This window comes from Mercenaria mercenaria, chromosome 14 (assembly GCF_021730395.1).
Source record: "Mercenaria mercenaria strain notata chromosome 14, MADL_Memer_1, whole genome shotgun sequence".
Lineage (NCBI taxonomy): Eukaryota > Metazoa > Mollusca > Bivalvia > Venerida > Veneridae > Mercenaria > Mercenaria mercenaria.
The window spans coordinates 28,886,668-28,914,037 of record NC_069374.1 but is presented as its reverse complement, the minus strand read 5'-3'; the positions used below and the strand labels follow the sequence as shown (position 1 = coordinate 28,914,037).

General features: G+C 34.4%; 3 long non-coding RNA genes across 3 annotated transcripts; all 3 read left to right on the top strand.

Moving 5' to 3' along the window:
- Positions 1 to 2,423: 2,423 nt before the first annotated feature.
- LOC123527499 (uncharacterized) lies at positions 2,424 to 4,917 on the top strand. The gene is made up of 3 exons (XR_006681761.2): positions 2,424 to 2,655; positions 4,052 to 4,180; positions 4,784 to 4,917. It is a non-coding gene; the product is annotated as an uncharacterized LOC123527499 (long non-coding RNA).
- Positions 4,918 to 6,977: 2,060 nt separating this feature from the next.
- Positions 6,978 to 11,431, top strand: LOC123528112 (uncharacterized). The gene is made up of 4 exons (XR_008367029.1): positions 6,978 to 7,361; positions 9,292 to 9,430; positions 10,105 to 10,194; positions 10,541 to 11,431. It is a non-coding gene; the product is annotated as an uncharacterized LOC123528112 (long non-coding RNA).
- A 12,140-nt stretch (positions 11,432 to 23,571) lies between these two features.
- Positions 23,572 to 26,594, top strand: LOC123526398 (uncharacterized). The gene is made up of 3 exons (XR_006681580.2): positions 23,572 to 23,834; positions 25,710 to 25,835; positions 26,456 to 26,594. It is a non-coding gene; the product is annotated as an uncharacterized LOC123526398 (long non-coding RNA).
- The last annotated feature ends 776 nt before the right edge of the window (positions 26,595 to 27,370 follow it).

The window sequence follows — 27,370 nt, the reverse complement described above, 5'->3', positions numbered from 1 at the left end:
TATATTGTTCGGCATTGCCTCGTGTTTTTAAGAGGTTGTGGATTTTAATCTGCCCTGTCGTCATTTAAACTGCAACTCCTGGATATTCTGCTCAGCCCTGTCGTTGTGTAATTAAATATCTGTGTATGGATTCTGCTATGTCCTGTCGTCCTGTTAATACCAACGTCAGGATATTGTGTTCGGAGATATCGTTTCATCGCTAACCTTGTATTTTACAAGTATATACGAACAGATAGAAATTTCGTTTGTACTTTCAAAACTATCAAGAAATATTCAAAAAAGGATGGTCGACGCAGTGTAGTTGAAAAGTAATAAAGATGGAGAAATCGGCGTGTTACTCGTAAAGCAAGACAGCCATGGTTACTTGACTGAAACAAATGAAGTAATTTAAAACAAAAAAGGGATATATATCCAAGAGGGACAGCGACGCTCCAAAAACGCAGCCTCCCCAAATTGCAACTCGCAGCATGCGGACGTGCATACGACCAGAACACACACACACTCGCACAAAGCAAACACACTTAAGCTCTTGCTTCTTAGCCAGCTTTGTAAAACAACTATAAACGGGTAAGCTTATTAATTATAACCCGTATCGTGCAATTCCAAAACTACATGCAAGTTTTTGTTATAACCGCGACATTCCCAAATGATTTGATATAGGGAAATACTAGTAAAAAGAAATGTTAACAATTACACTAACTTTTAATACAAGTCAAATTAAATGATAAATGTGTGTATGCCTTTGTTTAGTCTACATGATGACCTTCTTGTATCGCGAGTACTGACCGTACTGTAACACAGCAATTGCTGTTGTCAGTAGAACTATGTAGCAATAATTATGATACAATCTGCGAAGGTTTAAACTGGTTTCTGATTAAAGTGTAGAACACATTTTTTTATTTTGTTGCACGGATGACATCATTTGACAAAATATGTAGTCTGCTTTTCATAGATCTCTAAGAATTAAAATTTCATCCGCTTAGTAAAATGTTTTACAGTCAAGTATTAGTGGATACAGTCTACTACTAAACATTCTGCTTATAAATACAGTATTTAACCATTTAATTGGTAGATTTACCTGTGTTGAGAACCCCGGTCAGCATGTTTATTTTTTTCATTTTACAAACTTGTAGTGCCTTTACAGACAAGTCTGACTATATATAGATCAACTTCAAGTTTCACCTCAATGAATATGTGTGACTTACAAAGTGTGTATTGAGATACGTATATCATTTAACAAAACTACGTTGCAATGTTTTAAAGACTTTCTTAAATTACCCCCTCTTCCTACCACACGTTGTTTTTCTTTTATTCCCAGCTTCACACCTAAAACTTTTCGCTTTCGTTAGGATATTGATTTTGAAAAGTAAAAAATAGTATTGAATATGCCGGACTTATATCAAAGCTTTGTAACATATTTGCTTATAATTGAATTATTACTGAGTGATTTTAATAATATAGAACGAAGGCAGGCAGAAAACAAGTACTTTCCTCAACACAAAACGTCTGTCAGACGGTGTCAACAAATTACTCGAACACATCGCTATTTTTTTTTTCAAAAACCAAATGTGTAGGTAACGTGCACACGTGGGCGAAGTGTTCGAAGAAAGTATTGAGAATGTGTGACAGACGCTTTGGGCCCTGGAAAATACACGTTTTCCTAACTTTGAAGCTTTTTATCTTATTGAAATCTCATAACGTAATAAAAAAGATACAAGCAAAAATGTACCTGAATCGAGATATTTTTCCCATCTGTACGATACCAAAAAGTCATTTTGGTTGGCCACCCTAAATAATACCACATGTGGCTATCATTATTGTAGAAAAATGAACAAAAGAATGCAGATTTATATAATGAGAGAAGATGATCATAGGGTATTCCATTACGGTTTCATTACCTTACGTAATGTACAGAGCTCCTATTTAACCTAACCGCCTCGGTAGCCTTAGGGTAGACGCCCGCCTCGAGTGCGGGAGGTGGTGGGTTCTTTCCCTGGCCGCGTCATACCAAAGACGTAAAAAATGGTACTAGTAGAATCCTCGCTTGGCGCTCAGCATTAAGAGGATAGTGCTAGGACTGGTCAGCCCGGTGTCAGTGTAATGTGACTGGGTAGGGTATCATGTCACGTGTCTACGGCGTGATATTCCAGTGAGGCAGCACTATAAATTTGGGCATAGTGCTCACTGCTACAAAAATGAAAATTGAATAGCATATGAAACACGTAACGGCTAGTTATGTACAGAATGATTTGTCTAATTACTGTCATACTAATATCATCAGGCTGGCTCACAACTTAAAAAACGTGTTTGTCGTATGTTATATTTGAAACATAACATGATATCGAACAAACAGTTTCAATATCGACTGATGTAGTTGTCCATGTTCATGTCCATGTCCATCGTTAATAATTATGATGTAAGTAAAAAGGAAACTGTAAATATTCAAACCACAAGAAGTTAAGTACATTGTAAATTCTGTTTGAAGAATACTATATAAGACAGACCAAATTCTTAACGTCATTATTTCTGGGGTAACTCCGTATTTTAAAAGTCTTCCAGCAGATTTATACAAATCTTCCATTATGAACAAGTTAATGTTGGTGTTACTCCTGGTGAGTTGTATCACCATGGTTATCGTTCCTGAGGTTGCTGAAGGTAAGTCCACTTGTTATTTTGTATGACATAAAGGATCTTCATCAATTTAGCAGCTTTGTTTCTTGTAAAACTTTTTTTTTCAAAGTTCATTGAATAAAAAATGATTAATAAATTTTGTAATACAAGTATGTATCTCATGTTTTGCATACCTTTTAGTCATGGTCATATAGGCATTCATAGGAAAAATGATTAAAAATATATAATTAGTAAAATAACTTAATTGTAATGTTTTGTTTGTATCTTTAATATTTTATTTTCGTTTCATTTAAATCAAATACAGAAAATTACATATCTAAAACACTAAAACAAAAAAAAAATGTAATACCTAATTTCTATCCCCTGATAGATTTATGAATGTTTTACTGGGCATAGGGAAACATCATATACAAAACCTAGTGTTATGTTCAGCTATAGGATGATAAAAGTTACCAGTTACAAATAAGTTAAGGCAATGCAAAATTGCACTAAAATCACCTTCGCGGCAATTTTGCTAAAACTCTGTAGAATATATGTCAGATATGTAAACTACTATATAATTTTGTTATATCTGACTTGACGTGGATGTAACTGGAAACAAAACAGTGCACTTTTCGTGTTCCCGCCATTGTTAGTAATATACTAGTACACTTGAAATATATTCTAGGGCAATATATATATTAAAAATATTTTGTTTAAATGTGTACGTATGAAAATTACCTTTGTAAAATACAATTATTTAAATTCGTGTTTTCTATATATTTCGAAAACAACTAAAATGTTTTCACGTACATGTATATTGCATTCAAGCGAAAACAACATGTAAATCATTATGTGTGATAAGCTACGATATTTTATCTTTACTCTTGATTAAATACAATATCTAACATAGTATTACATTTGAGCAAACCTTTATTTATATACGAGTATATCTCATAATCATGTAATAATTTGTATATTTTCAGTTGATAACGTCGATATATGTTTTTCACACCACATAATTATAAAAGAGCTTATTTTAAAAATGCCGACATTGACGTCCTTTTGACGTCAAAGACGATTCTATCATATCATGTGTACCCCAAAAAGTGTTGTAGTAGCTAAATGATTTTTTAGTGGAAAACGAAAAGCTTGTAAGACAGTTTAACAATAAAATACATACAGGTAGAACATATACTTGATCATTTTTGATTATCGGCATAGCATTAATACATTTACAGTAATTTTTAAACAGAAACAATAACAAAATAGCGCTTTCAAGGATGTAGATATAAATATAAGTACATACTAAATTAATATATTCGCAAAGAGTTCATGCTTATTATTTAATTTACTTGTGCACAAAATCTGAATGATATATCTGTTAAAACTTGAGAAAGATAGATTCTGCAAATTTTTTAAAGATCCTCTATTTTTTCAGCTCAGTGGCGTGGCGGCGGTAGACGGTGTAGATGTAGATATCGTAGATGTTACTATGGAGAATACCCACGGGGACGCTGTGGTTACGGGCCTCTTTGCTGTAGTCGACGACGACATAATGACTAATAAGGTTAGTGCATTGCTATATGAAATTGATGCTCATCTTTGAAAATGGTTTTGTCTTTTGTGCAACAATATAATTATATATTATATCATTCTAGTCTTGTTTTCTTCTGTCTATGCTTTACATGCTAACTATATTTTCAGGACTGAATACACTTACTCATTTATGGTGTTTATATGTTCATAGTCTGAGAATTATGGACAGAACAATGTGCTTCTTTGTAGTTGAGATTTTCATCATTCAATTTACTATTTGATACAAGAAAATAAGTTTGCTGTCATTCCTTGGTTTGTGCATGATTGCTGTAAATTGAAATCACAATGACGAAAACTATATATTTATGAAGCACATTGACAATTATCTTTTTAATCAGCATTATTTTTATTCGATTGGATAACTCACGCAACTATTGGCAGATCATGCCATTTGCCTGTTGCCAAAGGTGTGATTGTAATAACAAATTTCATTTGCTTTCAAACATATTTCCTAATTTCTTATATTATCAGTATTTCAAAATGCTATCATTGCTTGCATTAAGTACAAAAGATAAAAAATTAATGATTCAGTAAAACTGTAAATTTGATATTTAAGGTTTTCTTTTATTTTCAGGAATGAAGTCATATTGTTGCAACTTGATCTGGCCAACCTTTAAAACCTTTGATGAAGGATTAGAAATTACATTTTTTCTGAACTAAAATTTAATGTTCATAATTCTTAAAAAAAATATATTGCAAGAAACGAAATAGTAGATTATGTTGTAGTTTCTCCCCCTTCTAGCCCATATCAGCCTCGACCTGATAACACGGACATCAAATGACGATAGCTTATTATTCTGTACAGAGCACGCATGTCAATGGTTCAATTGTTCAACACGTTAAATATCATAATATTTAAGTAAAGAGCAAAGTTTGAGCTCTGTGAAGATTTGGAATTTGGTTTGCGTTTATAATTGTAATAATATAACAGAATTATGTAATGATATAAATGTGATACCTAGCATAGCAGTTTAGGTAAAGTCATGCCCTGGGATAATTGACGCTGAGCAAATCTTCTAAAACAATACTTGCGATTTTGTCAATATTGTATCGAGGTAAGTTAAGGAAATGTTGTATACTTTCTATACTACAGGATTTGGTTATCAATATTATAAGTAACTCCTTCCCATAACAATAAATAAAACCCCTAATGATATAGGATTTTAATGATGTCACCAGGTCTCATAACAACAGTATCAATTACATTATTGATTATCAGAGAAAACGCGGCTCAAATTCATCTCAATATACTAACACTGAGTGAATCCGGTCAAAGTGAACTTAAATTTAATTATCCGCTAAACCACTCAGAAAGACGTTAACACTAGCTGTTATTATGTCAAAGTTTATGAATTATCTCTCAATATATAGCACAATAATGTTCAATTATCTCAAGAGCACTATGATATTTAATCAAATCAAAAACTATGCACCCAATACTTTCTGTCCCTGAATACTTTCTGCTTATAAATACTTCACAGTTTTACACAAACAAATCATATTTAAGTATGTATATGTTCATTAGTAAATGAGAAAAAATGAAGGCAATTAACGAATTAAACAATATAAATACAAGGTGAATTAATAATCATAAGCATAGGGGCAAAACATGAAACGGGTGGGATGAATTTTCGTCATGTAGACTGGTGACACACATCTACCAAATTTAACTAGTGGCACCAAAAACGTATGAGCGTCGTTATAGAAACAATTCTAGCAAATAATTCTTTTTGTAAGACAACCAATCACAGGTTAGGACTTATGAGTAACTAAAAAATGACTAAAACAGAAACGCGAACGTTGTTAATTAATTATTTTAAACTGGATTAAAATACACCAATGAACTCCTCCCCATAATAATAAGACTTCAATCAAACCGAGCCTGCAACATTTTCATTTATGTCGTGTTGGACGACCTGTGGTTTTCCACTTTTTCTATTCTAATGATACAGAATTTAATGTATCATCACGTGTCTCAACGACAGATTAAATTACATAATGGATTATTAGGGAGATACAATATCTTACCAGATCTACTTTCGCGTTCACAGGTGGCAAAGTTTCAGGCGCAGTCACTAGGCATGGACCCAGAACATACAGTCATTCCAGAGACCAGCCTCACCACTATATGTTAAACAAGGCTGTTAAGGACATCTTGTTCAAGTCACTTTCGCCTTCGACTTTTAGCAGTTACACCAATGCACTTAGGCACGTAGACACTATTGCAATTTTCATGCCACATATTATCCGGGTTCCCATCTACTACCTGTTACGGTGGAACAGCTAGCGCAGTTTATTGCGGTCCGCCATTTAAAAGATTTACAACCCTCGACAATCACCTCTTACGTATCCGCTATAGTGTACATACACCGCATCAGGTACTGACAGAGTCCGTCTGAATCTTTCGTTATCAAAACATTATTACACAGTCTCAGGCGTTCTAGTTGCGCAGATCTTCGTCAACCATTCACTATTGTCCAATTAAGACAGCTAATCAAGGTATGCGAGGAAGATTTTAAAGATTATTTTACATGTTCGCTAATAAAAACCATGTTTCTTCTGGCTGTTTTTTTTTTGGTTTATTTCCCAGCAAACACACGACGTCGCAAAGACGTCTTTTTATAGTTGTTTTGGGGTCGCGACGTCGGTGACCAGAATCCGACGTTGTTCCAACGACTTTACACCGACCAAAGTCCGACGTCGCTATCCCGACGTTGTACCAACGGCTTTACAGCGACCAAAATCCGACGTCGCTAATTCCGACGTTGTTCCAACGGCTTTACAGCAACCAAAATCCGACATCGCTATTCCGACGTTGTAAAAACGTTGGAACAACGTCATTAGATCTACTGAAACTTTAAAATATTTCAAGCTGCAAAAATAATTTCATTGCGTGAATACTTTATTGCATTTTTGTCGTTTAGCGCTATTCGTCATGTCGTGAGGTTAGTAACATTAACCATCTAACATTAACTCGAAAGAGTTCCGTCCCATGATTTCCGACATGTGTTCGAAATTGACCAATCAAAACAGGTCTAGCTCACGTGCCTTTTTGCGCTCGTTCATGTTGTTGATCGGAGTTTTGAAAACTCGTGGAAGTATTTAAAAAGCGCCCTGTACAGATTATATGTCAAATCATGGCTTCTCCACCTGTAAGTATGTTGTTAGTTTTTACAGCAGTTATTTTTTGTCATGACGTTTTTAAAACTGTTGAAGTTATAGCTATAACTTATATTGTCATATATGTTCGCGGTAGGCCCTTTTACCGGTAATTTGTATGTTGACATTGTTGTGCTGCATGAGGATAAATTAATAGTTATGCATTTTAGGCTAGAAATGGACTTACTTAAAATATCTTGCATGCGATGAAGATCAGACTGTCAACATTTTGCAGTCTTTTACGGGTCTTTTACTGTTTACAGTGCAAAAAATAGAACTTTCCATAAATTATAAAGGTTTTGACAAAGGGTTTTTAGTTTATAAATTCACGTATGCTTAGTGTCTAACAGTTACATGCCATTTTTATGTTGATATCTGTCACCAAACAGCATTACTTGTTGGAAGCGGCTAGGGGTGTGGTAGTCAAACTAATTTTATGCGGGTCATGTTATAGGACTAGACTAGATCATAGATGGTGTTTGTAAACAAATCCGTTGTAGTTTCTATTTTTAGAACTGATAAGACAGTGAGCGGCTAGACGTCCATGTTTTTTTTTGTAAACAGTAATGTTTTTCTAACTGCATCAATATTCATAAAACACAGATTCTATCAATATTTTTTTTTATCAATTCTGATCAAAATTCTGTCAAGCCACCAAAAGTCTGTATATGAAAAACGTCCCTGCCCATCCCCCCTTCTGCATAATAACGTGCAATGCATTCACACGCCATCCACCATACAAGAAAATTTAACAGAAGTGCCAGTGTAAACAGGTTGTTCCATTATCTAAAGGCAACAGAAATATAGCCGGAACTATGCTTACTTGTCGCTGTCACCATATTGCCTAACATAAAATCAACAGTTTTAACATTTTGTTTGTAGTCAAAGCCATTGCGTGACGTCACATGTTTTAGACATTTCCTGAAAGAAATCGTGCCAAATAAGTTTAGACATGTTGAGACAGCGACAGTCAAGTTATCACACTGTCCCGAAACATCCTGTTGTATTTGGACATCTCCATATAATTTATTATACTGCTTCACATTCGTTTGACGCCTGATGATTCTCTTCAGAAGTAACATAATAGTCCAACTAATTTGATGCGATCCTAGGAAATGTTGGGATAATTCTTTTCATATGGGCAGTATCCCCACTTGCGTCAAACACTCGAAAGACCAAAATAGTTGAAGCAATTTCCGATGAAATTTTCATCGCTGCCAACGCTTTACACGCTATAGGTTTAAATGCCGATTATTTTCAAACATTAGTCATAAATTCAAATAAACTTACATGTATTGAACGGGGATTCAATTTCTCAATGATTTATGCCAAAACGCAAAACCAATAACTTTACATGACTGTGTACTGTGATTTATATTCCATTATTTTGGTCCTTCAAAGTTTTGACGTTTAGATTGCCCGTCACAAATATAAAACAATCTGAACGGCGAATTATTTTGACTAGTAACATATATGCCTTGTGCAGAAAACCTAGGATCTGTTTACAAAGACTTTGGTATGTCTGAGTTTAGTCAAGCATAAGTTTTCATTAACCTTTACCCTGCTAAGTTTCTAAAATGAACTGATCCATTGTTCAGTTTGGACAGTACCATCTATTTTCGAAGGGGTGTTCACTGAAAATTTACTGACTGAATAGCGAACAGTGCAGACCATGATCTGCCTGCACAGATGTGCAGGCTGATCTTGGTCTGCACTGGTCGCAAAGGCAGAATCACTTGTTGCTAGTAGGCTAAAGGTTAACCGTAAACTAGTTGTGAAACTGATTCAAGGTTGTTTACATCTAAAACGCAAGATAGTAAATTCTCAAAATTTATTTTATGCATGGGTGTACTACTGTTGTGTGTGCTTAAAATGTAGATAATTACAATGTAGCTCTAATTTGAAATTTTTTGCTGTTGACAGGTTTCCATGTTGTCTGCTGTTGGAAGAACATCTATGAGGGACTGTGAATAGAATCTTTATCTTCTGCTTATATACAACACTTACTCATGGGCCAGTGGCACAATTTCTAGCTGTACAAGGATATCATGGTGTTTGATAAGTAAGTAATATTGGAATAAAGTTTCCATAAATTTATTACCTGTTTTTTACTTCCTCTTGAATAAAATATGCGTGAACTTAACTGAAACTCATCTGAATCGTGTTTCACAAGCATTTTTGTGCATGTTTTAAATTCAGAAGAATACTTTAAGAGAATGAAAAATAATGATTATGCAAGAGTTGTATTTGTCTTGTGTCAAGTTTTTGTTGAACCCACTTACGGTGAGCTCGATCTAGTCGCCACTTTCGATTATGTGCTTGTGTCTGTCTGATTTTATCCGGACCATAACTTATACATGCATGAACCAATCTTGCTTTTATTTGGCATGAATGTTTACTTAAGTGAGAAGGTGTGCCATGCATAAACCCCATGTTCCTGTCTCAAAGGTCAAGGTCACAGTTAAGAGGCCTACGGTCATACTGAAGTTTGTCCAGAGCAGTTCTTCTTCATGCATGGTGGGATTTTGATGTAACTTGGCATGAATGTTTACCATTATGAGACGGAGTGTCATGCGCAAGAACCAGGTCCCTAGGTCCAAGGTCCACTTGACAGCTGGCGGGTTCAACACTCTGCTCCTTGGCATACTTGTCTTATTGATTTAATTTTAAGTGATATAGATTCAAATTGTACCTTTTTTATTAACTTTTTATCACCAAATTCATTCTGTTTCACAGGTTGATGACAATGAAACTAATGACCATGTTAACATTAGAGGAAAAGCAAACTGGGAGAAGAAAGGACAACATTGTTTTCGATCTTGAAGGGTAAATATTTAAGAAATGATATTTGATCATACTTACGTGAGAATGGTGTTAGTAAGAATAGAAATTCTAGCATTTGAATGAACCCGTCCAATGTATTCAGGGCTTCAGAAACTTTGAAAACTCAGTATGTCCGAAATGAATTCACGACATCGGCGCTATCCAACCCACTGTATTACCATATAAACTTTGTGATAAAGTAAAGAAATTAGTATGTCATGCATTAAAAATGATACACCGTCACCTTACCATACCTTTAACTTTATATATAATTCTAATATGTGTGATCATCTTCTAGTTTTTAACAAAACGTTTAAGTTTACATGTGTGTTAAAATGTATATTTTCAGCCTGCGTAGACATAGGACCAGGAAGGGGAGCTAGGAGTGGGAGAAGTGCCTGTGACTGATATATGCACTATCAGATAGAAATCCAGTTCAAAAGGAAATCTGAAATAGTGAAACAGCAGAAATCATGACTTACATACTGTATTATCTGCTCTAAAACACAAACATTTGAATTTAAAATGTGTTAAATGCAAAACAGTTCTACTTACAAAATGAATCTTTCAGTAAATTTTAAATGCAGCTGAAAAGTGATCTACATGAAATGTGTGAAAACAGTGCAAGTTAAGTTTGATTTTTTGTTGTATACAAAACTGAAGAACTTGTATCCAATTCATTTTCTGGATGCACAGTGTTATTGGAATTTTTTTCAGATAATTTAAAATTCTACAAGATGAAGAAATTTCAAATAGTATCTCAAGAAAAAAGTTTGCACAATGAATTGTTTTTCAAAAATTTGCAGTTGTTTGTTCATTGTTTTGCCAGTCCATTACACTTAAACTTTACTTTATTTATTCTTAATATTTTTGTGAATGGATTAGATTACTCATTCACAAGGCAAAATCAAGAATTTGTTGGTTAAGGTTAATGTTGTCTCAAGCTAAGTGATGGGCAGACTTTATCCATTTGTAGTGATTTTGAGAATAATTAAAATAATTTGTCACATAAATCAATATTAAATGACCTGCCTGAAAGTTATATATGAAAAAAATGTATTTTGTTCAGATTGTTCTACATAGAACTTTTTTGCAAGATTTTTTATTAAAATCATTTTCGGAAACTGCATAAAAGATGCCGCAATTGGACCTTAATAACTTTACTATTTGAACTATAAGAATAGCTATCCTACTCGATACGGCATCAGCTTTGCGTCACACCTTGGTTAAGTTTTTGGTACAGTTTACATTTTGGCAAAACCTTTGGGGATAAATGAATTATTTAAAGGAATTTTAGGCAGTTTCACTCATTTTTGGCTATTATTCAATGCATTTTGTTCAAGCATAAGGTAATTGTGTAGGGATAACGCATGTTTTTCGTGCTACAACATCTCCAGAAACCCGAGGGATTGGTTGGTACCCAAGCCAGGTACCAATGATTCCTGAGGGATTCTGTAGATGTTATAACACGAAAATAACATGCGCTAACGCTATTCTGGCATAAAACGCAAAACCAAGTAAATGAATATATTGTCCCTCAACGTCATTAAATTCCCATGAAATGCGCGGTAAAGTTTGTTTTATCACGTTCACGTCATTTCCTTTTGAATTATTCGTTTTGGGGCCGTAATACGTTTACGTTTTGCCACGGAACGCGCATAAATAAAAAGGTGTTACAACAGCACGTGAGCGCGAGAATCTCTGTTAATACACGTTTTCTCTCCTGTTAAGACACCCCCGAAAAGTGACAATAACAGCAGTTTTATGCTAGAATTCAAGATAATGTTTCTTCACTTAGTATCAAGTTTTAAAATAGTTAAACATGCTGCTTCTATGACAGCTCTTGTTTTTATATGCTATGACACTTTATTACATTCAAGCAAAATGGTTGCCCATTTCCACAAGTGTTTACCGTTGTATTCATTGATGAAATATTTTGTTAAAAAGCTATTGAATAGTCGATTGACTGTTGCTGTCCCTGAACAGCTCTTTTTACAGATAACATGCATCAACAAAATTTATTTTTGATTGAATGGTATAGGTACTTTTTAATAAAACATTTCAGTTGAATCATATTTAGTGTGTTTTCTTACTAGACCCAGTATGTTAAGATACGTCTTGTGACTATTCTATTATTCAGTACACTTGATTAAAACCATAGACTGTTGTTTTTTTTTTTGTGCTTTTAGACGAAACAACATTGAGAAAAGATGTCATTCAAATGTAGAAAATACATCTTTCCAAAGTTGTGAAAAATATGTCGTTCCAACACTGCAAAAGACGTCAAAACACCTTTCACAATCAAAGAAAAAACTACGTCTTTCAAACGTTGTGAAAAAGACGTCTTTCCAAGGTGGCAAAAAAGACGTCAACGCACCTCTCATTATCAACCAAAAAACAACGTTTGTCCAACGTTGTGAAAAAGACGTCTTTCCAACGTTGTGAAAAAGACGTCAACACACCTTTCATTATCAACCAAAAAACAACGTCTTTCCAACGTTGTGGACAAGACGTCTTTCCAACATTGCAAAAAAGACGTCTTTCCAACGTTGTGACAAGACGTCAACGCACCTTTCATTATCAACCAAAAAACAACGTTGTTACAACGTCAGGAAAAGACGTCATTACAACGTTGTAACAACGTGGTGTGTTTGCTGGGTTAGAGCTGATGAGTTGGTATGATCACAAACAGGATAAGCAAAGTGATAAAACGCGAAAATGTCTTGGTTCGGTCCCACAAGTCCGCAACCATACTAATGACTAGCTTCGAACACTCCCAAGGTCGTTCGGCAAACATTACTCTGGGCAGTCAAACAAGCAAACGCATCTGTCCAGTGCGTGCATTACGAGAATACCTCCACCTACGCGGCGAATGCCAGGGACCTCTATTCCGCTTTCCGTCGGGTCTGCGCGTAAGAACATCATTTTTAGACAAATTTAATACTAGGCTTTATACGGCACACTCTTTCCGAATCGGAGGCGCTACTTTCGCTTATTCATGTCAATTCACCGCTGAGCAGATACAATTATTTGGGCGTTGAAAGTCGTCTGCATTCAAAAAGTATAGTACACGTCGATTTGTGGGAATATGGGCCGCCGTGAGAAAAATATTGAGAAATATAGGGACCTATACCACATTGTAGACTGAAGTGAGTTAAAGTAATTTCTCATGTATCTCTTTCCAGACACGCGACTAGAAAAAGTTATAACGTCATAAATATGGCGGCTAAAGAGAAAATAAGAAAGGCAGAAAATGTATGACTGCTGAATAATTACAGGTGACAACGTCTTTGAAAACTATGTTATGATTGTAAAACTGATATATTTAGTGAAGGTTATGCTTATTCTAGCAGATACAACATTTTTATGAAAAATAATATGGAATTAGCTATGCTTAAAATGAAAAATATCTATAAATATCAGAAAATGCCGAAAATGACTAAATAACGGTATTAAGTGAGCAAATTTCTGTTAAATGGCACAGTATGCTCGATTAAAAATACAAATGGTCTAATACTCTATCACTTCCATAGTCAAATAACATAATTATATATATCTATATACCCTTGTTATCTGTATGAGTGTGTCAGATCGCCTTAACGCCCCGACAATGTGGTCAGAACGCAAAATCAATAGAAAAAATCTTTTACATAATGCAATCTTAAGAATGTTGTTTCTAATGATATAACAGCTTTAAAACGTTAACTATTTTATAGTGCAGATTCTCCTATTAAAATTGATAAATCCAATTAATACATACTTCCCCGTAAACCTGAGTTAAAGAAATCTACGAAAGGAATCATCAGAAGATTTCTCTATGTACGTGTTAGTTCAGTATACTAGGTGGTCTATGATGTCATCGTCGTTTAACGCCTACAGTATATTTACGTTTTACATATAGATATTTATAGTAGTTAAACCTACACCTTGAGTCCTTCTAATGAATAGGATTTGGCCTCTAATCACATCCCTGAAGTTTGTATTTTCGAAGTTCGCATAAATGATCAGTAAGATTATGATGGATTCCTTAATTACATATACAGTCACATTAAGCTCGTTTCATAGATAATTTAACCCTTTTACAACTACCAATTCTAATTTATTTTATCGTTACGGTACAACTTCATGCCTAACTGATATTTTACTCCGCGTGAAACGATATTGCGACAAAGTATATGCAAACTCTGAAGAAAAAAACATTCCTAGAAAAATTGAAATCCAACAATTACAAGGTGTGCTGTTAATTGTTTCATATGATTTTCTTTACTCTTTATACCTATTTACCTAATAATCTAATGAATGACAAAGGAATTGCTTATTAAATTAAACGCATTTTTATGCATTTAAATTTCAATAAAGCCTTTTCCCTTTTTCATATTGCTATTTGTTTATGTGACCATGTAAGCAGTTTGTCAAACCCTCTCCTTATTGAACAACATTGATGTCCGGTTAGGGAAAGCATTTTTTCGAGATGTAATAAATTATCCGTGAGAACTATTTCTGCCTAGCTTGTCGCAGATATTTTTCGTATGGTTTGGAAAACGTTATACACATTCATCTTTGGTTACTATATCAACAATAATTCACGCATTCTTGATGATGTTTTCAAATACGGACAATCAGTTGTTGCTCGAATAGTTGACATTTTTATCTCAGGGAGGTACAGTTATTAAATCTAGACTATAATACTGCATCGCTTGGGATTGACATACATGTATCTCCATACTTGAAATTGATTTAAGTACACTAATTTACCCAAGCAATACAATTCAGTGTATCAAAACAATAGTTATTTATCAAATTCAATGGAAATTGTCTTTAATGTATTTGGTAAAATGATGAAATGTTTTATCATATGCGGTTTTGACCCGCTTATTTCGAGATATATTGCATATTTGGTGTTTAGTCCATTGTCAGCTGGATGCTAGATTTTCCTATTTGATCGTGTCTAATGAAAGAGGAGGACGACGCCATGATAGTTCTAAAAGCCCATTAATACTGAGCTGCTTTGATATGATTTTGCTTTCCGGATTCGTAGGATCCTTAATAATATTCTACTGTTGTTCTGCTTTCTACAACGGCATGGAGAACATAGGCAAATGGTTTGTTAAAAGCTTCAAGAAGATCCCTTCAAAGAATAGAACTCATCTAATCAAAATAATAGAAGACTCGGTTGATTAAGTTTGTTCATGGGAGATTTAGAAAGGTGAAATACCCTTACGCCCTTAAGCACCAGTTTAAGCGGAATTTTGTTGTGATAATATTAAATGAACTCCATAAAACTAAAGGACCAGAGGTTTTTCATTTAAATATTTACCCAATCATTTTTGTTTTTCACATAACGTGCCTTTAGTTTCCCTTTCGTGAATAAGACATTCAGCAGTCGACGGCTTACTTATATGTATACTGTTCTATCACATTGAAATATGGTTGGGATATACAGTGTGAGCATTGTTTTCAAAATACTATTTTAAGCACACCAGCGTTGTTTTAGAACTGACCTTTCCAAGGCGTTGCCGCACTTCGGTCTTTCCTTTATTTTACGTTTTGAGCTTTCTGTCTATATGCTTTACTTTGTTCATGTATTTATCATGTTCTAAACTATACATGCAGTGTTACGGTTTAAAGAGGCGTTGCAGAGTATATCACATATCGGATCTTTTGAGAAATACTTTCAGTTGCAGAGAAGGAATGATGAAAAAAGGCAATGAAATGACTACCCCATGCCCCTGATGCCCTTCCTGCTGCAATTAGCTAAACGTAATTGCGGAAAGCCCATATTAAACTCAGAACGTTTTAAATGCAGGAGTAATGGATAATACTGTTTGTAGATACTTTTGTTATCGCCGAGCTGAAGCCGAATTAAGTAGAACACTTTCAGTATTGATGTCAAGCCTTAATGAATACAATTAACCAGTAATTCAGAATAAGTAGGAAGACTATCATGAATTTAACACTTGCATTAATTAAAAACGATCTGTTAAACTTCTACTGGCTTAATCGTCTTGATCATGCTTAAATCTTATCAAAATGAACTTGTAAACAATGCATGTAGTTTGCACATAATCTTATAATAAGAGCATAGACAACTACTTGTGCTGACATTGATTTTTACTGCATTCAAATTTCTTTCCTTCTAGGTACTTATTAAAAGCAGATATTGGTAACATATATTCTTTTATTATATGTTATATTTCTTGTAACTTTCGGAAATTAACTTATTTCAAATTCAACACCATAAGAACAACAGTCGAAAATAGTTAATATCAAGAGGTAGAAGCGGCGTGTAAAAATGCATTGTAAATTAAGTGGATGGGGTACAAATAAAACAGTTAAAATAAATTGAATATATTGTTCCCTGAGAAAGTGCAAATATAGATATTTGAAATGTCCCATTGGCTGGTTTAATGACATGATATTCGATATTATAAGCACTTTTACTGATTTTGTTCAGAAATTAATCAGCAGTTATATTTTCGTAATCAGTCGCCATATTGATGACGTCATTTCCGGATCCAGTCGCGGTCCCCAGAAGAGATACATACATATTGTTTTTGTCTTAGACCAAGGAATAATTTGGTATATGTGGCTATATTTCTCAACTACTTTCGAGCGGGATTACAAATGGCCGTGGACTAATACATACGGCCTAAATTTTTAACATGTTCAATTAGCTCTAAGGGTCAAGGTTAAAAAGCTATTAGTTGAAGGCGGTAGGATTGTTTAACCTTATACTCATGAGCAGCCCCCTCCCCCTTTTGCTACTGTTATGCTACATATACCTTGACTGTTTGAGGCAGCTAGGCTACCCCCTTTGTTATTTCTGTAAGTTCCTGACTGATCTGAAGCGGCAGGATATCATTCTTGTTGTAATTGTATCAATGTAATTTTACCTTGTCAATTTCTGTTATTTGATATAGAATTCCCCTTTCGTTATGTGTTTGTCCTTACCTCCTTGTCCATAGGCTCGACTGTCTAAGGCAGCAAGCCAACTTTATAAGGTAAATATCACGGAAAATAAAGGCCTTTCAGGGGCCAATTGTTGCATGTATATATAACTGACATTGTATTTTTATTAGTACACGAATCATTGATGTATTCTTGATTATGTTAACAATGCAATGTTAGTTTAACCTTGTGACATGAACACTGTATTTGTCTATTGATTTTGCTATTCTTTAATATCTAGAAACTCTTTATCAATTTAACAATTTTAAGTTCTCAGTTCCTCCCATTGTACATATATTATACTTAACGGGTAGTCTGAGCTAAAGATCATTACTCACTTGGGTCAATTTCCTATCCTAGACGCCGTCCATGTACCGTCGGAATTCAAGACTAGTGCATGCTTTCCGATGGTTTGGTCACCACTTTCTCCATCTACTGGCAAACGGTCATCAGGGTGGCGGCGGTGTCCCTTGTGGCAGTTTGAGACCACCGTGATATGTTTCCGTTCAAAGTTTTCAATAGTATAGGTTCATATGTAAATATTCTACATATCTGGCATAAAAAGCCCATTTTCACTCTATCTTTACGTTATGTTTTCACTGCTAACATACTAGTGCCCGTTTGCCCTCAATCTGCCCTAAGTCATGCACCAATACATAAATATATTTTATGGTTATATAAAAGCATTTATGCCATTGTGACATGCTGCTTTAACTATTTATTTATGTTTCGATCATTAGCCAATCAATAGCTAGCTAGCCCTCACGTGATCTACATAATCAAATCAATTCTAGGCATCGCCATTATTCTCGTTGATCTCTTAACGCTTATACACAATAGTTTTGATGATTAACCACCTCTTCCCAAGCCTCAACCTCATACATTTTATGTAATTGTTATGGATTAAGCCTTGCATCAAGTATTTTAGTTATTGTTTAGATGGATTGGTTTTAGACCTTCCAGTTTTTCCTTACTATATTATCCATCTTTTTTGCACATGTGTAAAAGTTGTACATATTAAGATACCATGATTCGAACGTACTGATAATTAATATCATCTTAATTAATATCATCTTTAATGCTACTTGTATCATGTATTTTAATTTAGTCATAAGGGCGGATTCAGACCACCCTGATATGTTTTCCGTTCAAAGTTTTCAATGATGTAAGTTCATATAAATATTGTACATAGTTGGCATTTCAATAAAATGCCCATTTTCACTCAATCTGTACGTTGTGTTTTCACTGCTAACATACTAGAGCCTGTTTGCACTCAGTCTGCCCTAACTCATGCACCAATATATCAATGAGATTTAATGACTATTTCACGTTTAAAGCAATCTGCTCTAAACAGCCTTTTTTTCGAGTGTGTTATTATACGACGCCATTAAATGTCATAGCATATATACGCTGGAAACACCAAACCATAGTTCGTTACAAATATCCACAGTATTAATTGATTATATGATGTTCAATACCAACTAACGGGATATAGATTTTATAAACTCATAAATCAAGCCTAATTTAAACGGTAGCTTTGGCGTTCCATACCAAGGGCAATGCACATTCATCTTATAGATTAGCAAATGCTGTGCCATATGTTCAAACATTGTGTCAATTGAAAATATTCTATAATTATTAACTGCGGTATCCATGTGATGCCGAGGCCAAATAATTATTATGTTGGTGATTGCGGACCAAAGTATTTCGTTCAGTGTAGAATAGCATGCTGGCTATGGCGTATCTGTCCAGTTACATTACTATTTATTGGAACATGTGAACATGTTTTAAACATAGTAGTTTTATCAGGAAAACAGATACGCAAATATTCTACGTCTGTGTACATTCTGATCCTTGCAGTCATGGAACTTACTGTCTTGTGGGCGTCAGTTGCAGTCGACACAGTTCACAGTACCAACGGATATCGCATTGAAGACCATTTTCCGGCAGCATGTCGGATGAGACACTGGATTTCATTGACTTCTGGTTCAAACTCCACCTGGATCCTTGTTCTTCTGAAAATAGAAAGGATATTGCTCACGAGAGCTCCAACAAACAGCCACATAATATACGAAAACCAATTTTACGACCTTCCCAAAAATAAACATTTGGGGGTTAATATTACCGACAACTATACAGCTGAGGACAAACTCCGCCTTTCCGCTGTTATTTCATTTCTACAGGCTACGAAACCTTCTTCACGCATACCTGGAATGTGGTGGTGCTTGTAATTTTTAACATAATACCGGCAAGCATTATTATTACTGGGAACATAAACATTGCAATGGTCATTCTTATCCGCCGGACGGTTTTAAAATCTCGGTTACGCCCTTCGTCAAATCCGGTGTAACGAAGTATTTTAAAGAAAAAGTGACCCCCCGGTCATAGTATTATGACCTCCAGTTCATAGTACTATGACTCCCCCACGTGAAATAAACTGAACCTCACGAAGAATATTGACTCCCATAAAAAAACGACCCCCGGTCATTTGGTCAAATTTAGTGATAACTCATGTATCTAAGGCCTAATTGCTCATTTTATGCCCCCACTCGGGGGAGGTGGCATATAGATTTTCTCTTGTCCGTCCGCCCGTCCGTCTGTCCTTCCGTTTGACCATTAGCCCCAGATACCATCACTTGACACAGAAATCAGAGCATTCCACAACGGGAAAAGGGATTCTATTTCTAGACGCTGTATCTTGGTGTATACATTTTTTTCAGGAAAATAACAATTTACAATACGTTCACAAAACACAGTAGTAGTAGTAGTAGTAGTAGTAGTAGTGGCATTGGTAGTGGCAGTTGCAGTAGCAGCAGCAGCAGCAGCAGCAGCAGCAGCAGAGGAATAAGTGACAGCAACAACAGCAGCAGGAGAAGAGGTAGATGTACAAGGCGTATTAGTGGAAGCAGGTATAGTAGTATCAGTAGTAGCAGTTGTTGTAGTAGTAGTAGAAGTAGTAGTAGTAGTAGTAGAAGAAGAAGAAGAAGTACATGTAGTAATAGCAATAGAAGTAGCGGCACCAGTAGTAGTAGTACAATCAAAATGTTAACTATTGGCAATGGAGGGTATTAGAGTTGTAGATCTAGTAAAATTGTCCGTTAGGTTTGGTGGGGATCACTTTAATAGATATTATCGTCGAAAGTCTTTTTAGGAGCCGGTGTTTTACACGGAAAGAGTAACTTTTTTTAAATAGAATAATGTCCGGGAATCGATATTGTATGAGTGTTCGAATGTAGTAATTTCGGCAGTGAGTATTTTACATGGAAGGAGTCACTTTTTTCTATAGAATAATAAGCGGGGTCGTTATTCTATGAGATTCGAAGGGAGTCATCTTTAGGGAGTCAGTATTTTACTTGGAGGGGTCAGTTTTTCTATAGAATAATGACCGTGGGTCGTTATTCTATAGAGTTTTCAAAGGGAGTCAGTTTTTTATAAAGGGAGTCAATATTTTACCGGAAAGGAGTCACATTTTGTATAGAATAATGACCGGGGGGTCGTTATTCTATGGGGGTCGAAATACTTCATTACACCGGCAGCGGTCATTCGAAGAAAGTCGTCTGCGAAGCAGTTGTTTATTCTAAGCGTATTTTACGTCATAACAACAACGCCTTGGTGTATTTACTTTCTGATTAGAGGCCATATAGAAGATCTTAACGAAGAAAGTTTTGCAAAATGGCAACTTGCAGCCGTTGTAAACATATTACTCTGGTGCAATTTTTCCTACAACTTCTTCTTCTATTTTGTGAGTGGCACTTTATTTAAGAGGGAATGGAATCGCTTGTTAGAGAAGACAAGGAGCAGATTTCAAAACCAACATCAAACTTGTTTATGAATGCAATCGTTATATTTACAGTGAAATAAAAGTAAAGTTAAAGTAAACATTTATTTATAAGAACATTTATTACTGAAATCATTTATGTATTATGTCATTTGCATGCTTTATGTCCGGTGTTAGTTAGCTTCACTGTGACAGTTCAGACTTTAACATAAAAAACAACCCATTCTTTATTTTCCACTTTTAAAAATGCTAAATGCACCATGAGTTTGACTCTATATTATCACGCATTGCCTGACATTTGGCATTTATAGCACATTCTTTGTTTGATAAAACGTTGCGTGTACTATTTTCCGGGTTAAAATATACAATTATCAACACCAAGTTTCGTCATAAATGATATATTTCGGGGAACATACCATTGCAGCTTGTAGGAATGCGTAAGGCTGGCCAACTGCTTACATACTGCTCAACTACTAAAATATATGTAATGCTATTCAAATCGCTGTTGTTTTATAATGGTATATATTTGTTTTACATTGTCTAATGAAATATTATTCACTTTGTTTAACTGCCAAAGGTGCATAATTACACGATTAGTGCCTTTGGTATATTCATCGTCGGTCGTTTCTCGGAACAGTGTGAGAAAAGACCGTATAATTAGTTCAAATAAATTGAACACAGCATACATTGGAATTATATCGAAAATTGCAGCTAAAAACGACATAAAACCAATTTTGATAATATATGTTTACATTTTTAAAAATCATTTCACAATGCAAATTATGAAACGGTTTAAACTTAAAGGTTTAAATAATAAATTTATGTTGCGTTTTTATCCAGAAAGTATGTTGCAAAGTAATAAATTCTATAAGAAGACTTAAATCTTATTTCTATGCCCCGACTAAATCATATCACAGGAGGTAATGGTAGTACCAGAATATATTATTTATTGTTAAAATCTACAAATAGTTCATTTGGAATCTTAGAACGAGACCAAGTGGCTCTGTTTGATTGCGTCTGTTCAGGACAGGTACTGAAATGAACAACACCCCCAACGCCCGTAGTATTGACTTAAGCGGAAATCTATTACCTATAAATGTTGAATGAACTCCATGACACCAAAGGACCAGAAACCCTTCTTCAGTATGGAAAATGTAGGTGTATATAAAGTAAACACGGAAAATAGCTCTATGTCGCGCTGGCGCCCTTACTGCTGCACAAATGATTGACAAACTTATAATAAGCTCTTGCTTCTTGACCAGCTTTGTAAAACAACAATAAACAGGTCAACTTATTATTCATAACCTGTCTCGTGCAATTTGAACACTACATACAACAAATTTTTGTTATAACCGCATCATTTTCAAGTGATCTGATATAGAAAATAATAGTAAAAAGAAATGTTAACAATTATGCTTTTAAATTAAATATACGAGAAAGTTTTGTATACCTTTGGTGGCTTATTTGTATCGCGAGTACTGACCGTACTATAACATTGCTATCGCTATTGCCAGTAAAACTAAGTAGTAATAAATATGATACAATCAGCCGAAGGTTTCATCTGGTTTCTGATAAAATTGTAGAACACCCTTTTCTATTTTGTAGCGCGAATAACATCATTTGTTAAAATATGTAGTCTACTTTTCATAGATCTCTAGGAATTGAAATTTTATCCGCTTAGTAAAAAGTTTTACAATCGAGCATGAGCGGATACGGTCTACTACTAAAAATTCTACTTATAAATACAGTATTTAAGTTGTAGATTTACCTGTGTCGGGTACGGTGGCACAGAGGTGACATGCACTACTCTATTTTTTAATTGCACCTCTCTTTTTTCATATCGTTCCGTACACTAAATGTGTAGGTAACGTGCACACTGGGATTCGAAGAAAGTATTGAGAATGTATGACAGACGCTTTGGGCCCTGGAAAATACACGTTTTCCTTACATTGGAACTTTTTATTTTACTGAAATCTTATAACGTAAAAAGATATAAGCTAAAATGTTACCTGAATCGAGATATTTTTAAGTCTGTGCGATACCGAAACGTCGTGTTGGTTGGCCATCCTAAATGATACCGCATGTGGCTATCATTTATTGTAGAAAAATGAACAAAAGTATGCCGATTTATATAATAAGAGAAGGTGATCATAGGGTATTCCATTACGGTTTCATTACCTTACGTAATGTACAGAGCTCCTAACCGCCTCGGTAGCCTAAGAGTAGAGCGCCCGCTTCGAGTGCGGGAGGTGGTGGGTTCAATCCCTGGCCGTGTCATACCAAAGACGTAAAAGGGTACTAGTAGATTCCTCGCTTGGCGCTCAGCATTAAGAGGATTGTGCTAGGACTGGTCAGCCCGGTGTCAGTGTAATGTGACTGGGTAGGGTATCATGTCACGTGTCTACGGCGTGATATTCCAGTGAGGAAACACTATAAAGTTGGTCATAGTGCTCACTGCTACAAAAATGAAAATTGAATAGCATATGAAACACGTAACGGCTAGTTATGTACATAATGTTTTGTCTAATTACTGTCATAATAATATCCTGGTACACAACTTGAAAAACGTGTTTGTCGTACGTTATATTTGAAACATAACATGATATCGTACAAACAGTTTCAATATCGACCGATGTAGTTGTCCATGTCCATCGTGCTAAATTTCATAATCAATATTATGTTAGTAACAAGGGAATGTAAATAGTCAAACCACAAGAAGTTAAGTACATTGTAAATTCTGTTTGAAGAATACTATATAAGACAGACCAAATTCTTAATGTCATTATTTCTGGAGTAACTTCGTATCTTAAAAGTCTTCCAGCAGATTTATACAAATCTTCCATTATGAACAAATTAATGTTGGTGTTACTCCTGGTGAGTTGTATCACCATGGTTATCGTTCCTGAGGTCGCTGAAGGTAAGTCCATTTGTTATTTTGTATGACATAAAGGATCTCATCAATTTAGCAGTTTTGTTTCTTGTAAAACTTTTCTCTTTTTCAAAGTTCATTGAATTTAAAAATGATTAATAAATTTTGTAATACAAGTCTGCATCTCATGTTTTGCATACCTCTTTAGTCATGGTCATATAGGCATTCACAGGAAAAATGATGAAAGATATATAATTAGTAAAATAACTAAATTGTAATGTTTTGTTTGTATCTTTAATGTTTAATTTTTGTTTCATTTAAATTAAATACAGAAAATTACATATCTTTAAACACTAATACCAAAAAATGTAATACCTGATTTCTATCCCCTGACGGATTTAAAAATGTTTTACTGGGAATGTACAAAACCTAGAGTTATGTTATGCTATAGGATGATAAAAGTTACCAATTACAAATAAGTTAAGGCAATGCAAAATTGCACTTAAATCACCTTCGCGGCAATTTTGCTAAAATCTGTAGGCTATATGTCAGAAAGGTAAACTACTATATAATTTTGTTATAATTATCTAGCTTGACGCGGATGCAACTGGAAACAAAAATGTACACTTTTCGTGTTCACGCCATATTTAATAATATCCTGGTACACTTGAAATATATTCTAGGCCAATATATATGTATATATTAAAAATATTCTGTTTAAATGTGTACGTATGAAAATTACCTTTGTAAAAAACAATTATATAACTTCGTATTTCTATATATTTCGAAAATAACTAAAATGTTTTCACGTATATAGCATTCAAGCAAAACAACACGTAAATCATTATGTTTGACAAGCTACGATATTTTATCTTTACTCTTGATTTAAATACCATATCTAACAAAGTATTACATTTGAGCAAACCTTTATTTATATACAAGTATATCTCATAATCATGTAATATTTTGTTTCCTTTTAGTTGATAACGTTGATATATGTTTTTCAAACCACATAATTATAAAAACGCTTAAATTTGAAAAATGCCGACATTGACGTCCTTTGACGTTAAAGACGATTCTATCATATCATGTGTATGCTAAACCCCAAAAATTGTAATAGTAGCTAAATGATAAGCAATTTATGGGAATTTGAATTACTTCGGAGACTATTTTTAATCTATACAATTATTTGGATGAACAATAATCGCAAAAGAACATTTCATGAACAAGACAGTAGCAATAAAAGCCATCTTTAGAACGTTGTTTCATATTAAAATCGATCAGAGCAAAAACGTATCAATAAAATAACATGAAAATCGTCAAAGCATGAAGTAAATGCATGAAACAGCGAGGGTTAAAACAGGTTATTTGAGTGGAAAAAGAAACGCTTGTAAGACAGTTGTAATAATAAAATACATACATGTAGAACATATATTAAACAAAATTGACTTGAGCATATTTGTTTATTGGCATAGCATAGATACATTTACAGTCATTTTTAAACAGAGACAATAACAAAATAGCGCTTTTATGATGTAGATCAGAGCAAAAACGTATCAATAAAATGACATGAAAGTACTCAATCGTCAAAGCATGAAGTAAATGCACAAAACAGCGATGGTTAAAACTGGTTATTTGAGTGGTAAACGAAAAGCTTGTAAGACAGTTTAATAATAAAATACATACATGTAGAACATATACTTGAACATTTTTGTTTATCGGCATAGCATTAATACATTTACAGTCATTTTTAAACAGAGACAATAACAAAATAGCGCTTTCAAGGATGTAGATATTAAATTAATATATTCGCAATGATTTTATACATTTATTTTATTTTACTTGTGCACAAAATGTGAATGATATATCTATGAAAACTTAGATAGATTCTGCAAATTCTTTAAAGATCCTCTATTTCTTCAGCTCAGTGGCATGGCGGCGGTAGACAGTGTAAATGTAGATATCGTAGGTGTTACTATGGAGAATACCCACGGGGACGCTGTGGTTACAGGACTCTTTGCTGTAGACGACGATATTATGGCTAATAAGGTTAGTGCATTGCTATATGAAATTGATACTCATCTTTGAAAATGGTTTTGTCTTTTGTATAGTGCAACAATATAATTATATATTACATCATTCTAGTCTTGTTTTCTTCTGTCTATGCTTTACATGCTAACTATCTTTTCAGGACCGAATACCCTTACTCATTTATGGGGTTTATATGTTCATAGTCTGAGAATTATGGACAAAACAAAGTGCTTCTTTGTAGTTGAGATTTTCATCATTCAATTTACTATTTGATACAAGACAATAAGTTTGCTGTCATTCCTTTGTTGTGTTTGTACATGATTGCTCTAAATTGAAATCACACTGACGAAATCTACATATTTATGAAGCACATTCAATTTGACAATTATCTTTTTAATCAGCATCATTTTTATTAGATTGGATAATTGACGCAACTATTGGCAGATCATGCCATTTGCCTGTTGCCAAAAGTGTGATTGTAATAACAAATTTCATTTGCTTCCAAACATAATTCCTAATTTTTTTATATTATCAATATTTCAGAATGCCATCATTGCTTGCATTAAGTACAAAAGATAAAAATATTAATGATTCAGTAACACTGTAAATTTGATATTTAAGGTTTTATTTATTTTCAGGAATGAAGTCCAATGGTTGCAACTTGATTTGGTCAAACTTTAAAACCTTTGATGAAGGATTAGAAACTACTTTTTTCTGAACTAAAATTTCATGTTCACAATTCCTTTAAAAATAAATGGCAAGAAATCAAATAGTAAATTGTGTTGTAGTTTCGTTAAACCTCTACCCCTTCTAGCCCATATCAGCCTCGACCTGATAACATTGACATCAAATGACGAAAGCTTATTATTCTGTACACAGCATGCATGTCAATGGTTCAATAGTTCATCACGGTAAATATCATAATAATATAAATAAAGAACAGAACTTGAGCTCTGGGAATATTTGGATTTATTTTTTATTTAACGTCGCACCGAAACATGAGTCATATGGCGACTTTCCAGCTTCCCGAGTGATTTGCCCCTCATCGATGTTGGGTTCGAGCCTCACTCGGGGCGTTGAATTCTTCATGTGAGGAAGTTATCCAGTCGACTTACGGAAGGTCGGTGGTTCTACCCAGGTGCCCTCTCGTGATGAAATAATGCACAGAGGGGCACCTGGGTCTTCTTCCACCATTAAAGCTGAAAAGTCACCATATGACCTATTATGTGTCGGTGCGACGTTAAATCCAAAAAAAAAAAAAAAAATCCAAATATTCCCAGAACACAAGTTTTGTTCTTTATCTATATTATTATGATATTTACCGTGTTGAACAATTGAACCGTTGGAATTTAGTTTGCGCTTATAATTGAACAGAATTATGTAAATACTAGTATATTAATGTGATACCTAGCAATCGTGTAAAGCTACTGGGATAATTGACGCTGCGCAAATCTTCTAAAACAATAAGATTTAATCAATATTGTATCGATGTAAGTTAGGGAAATGTTGTATACTTTTAGATACAGGATTTGGTTATCAAATATTGTTAAGTC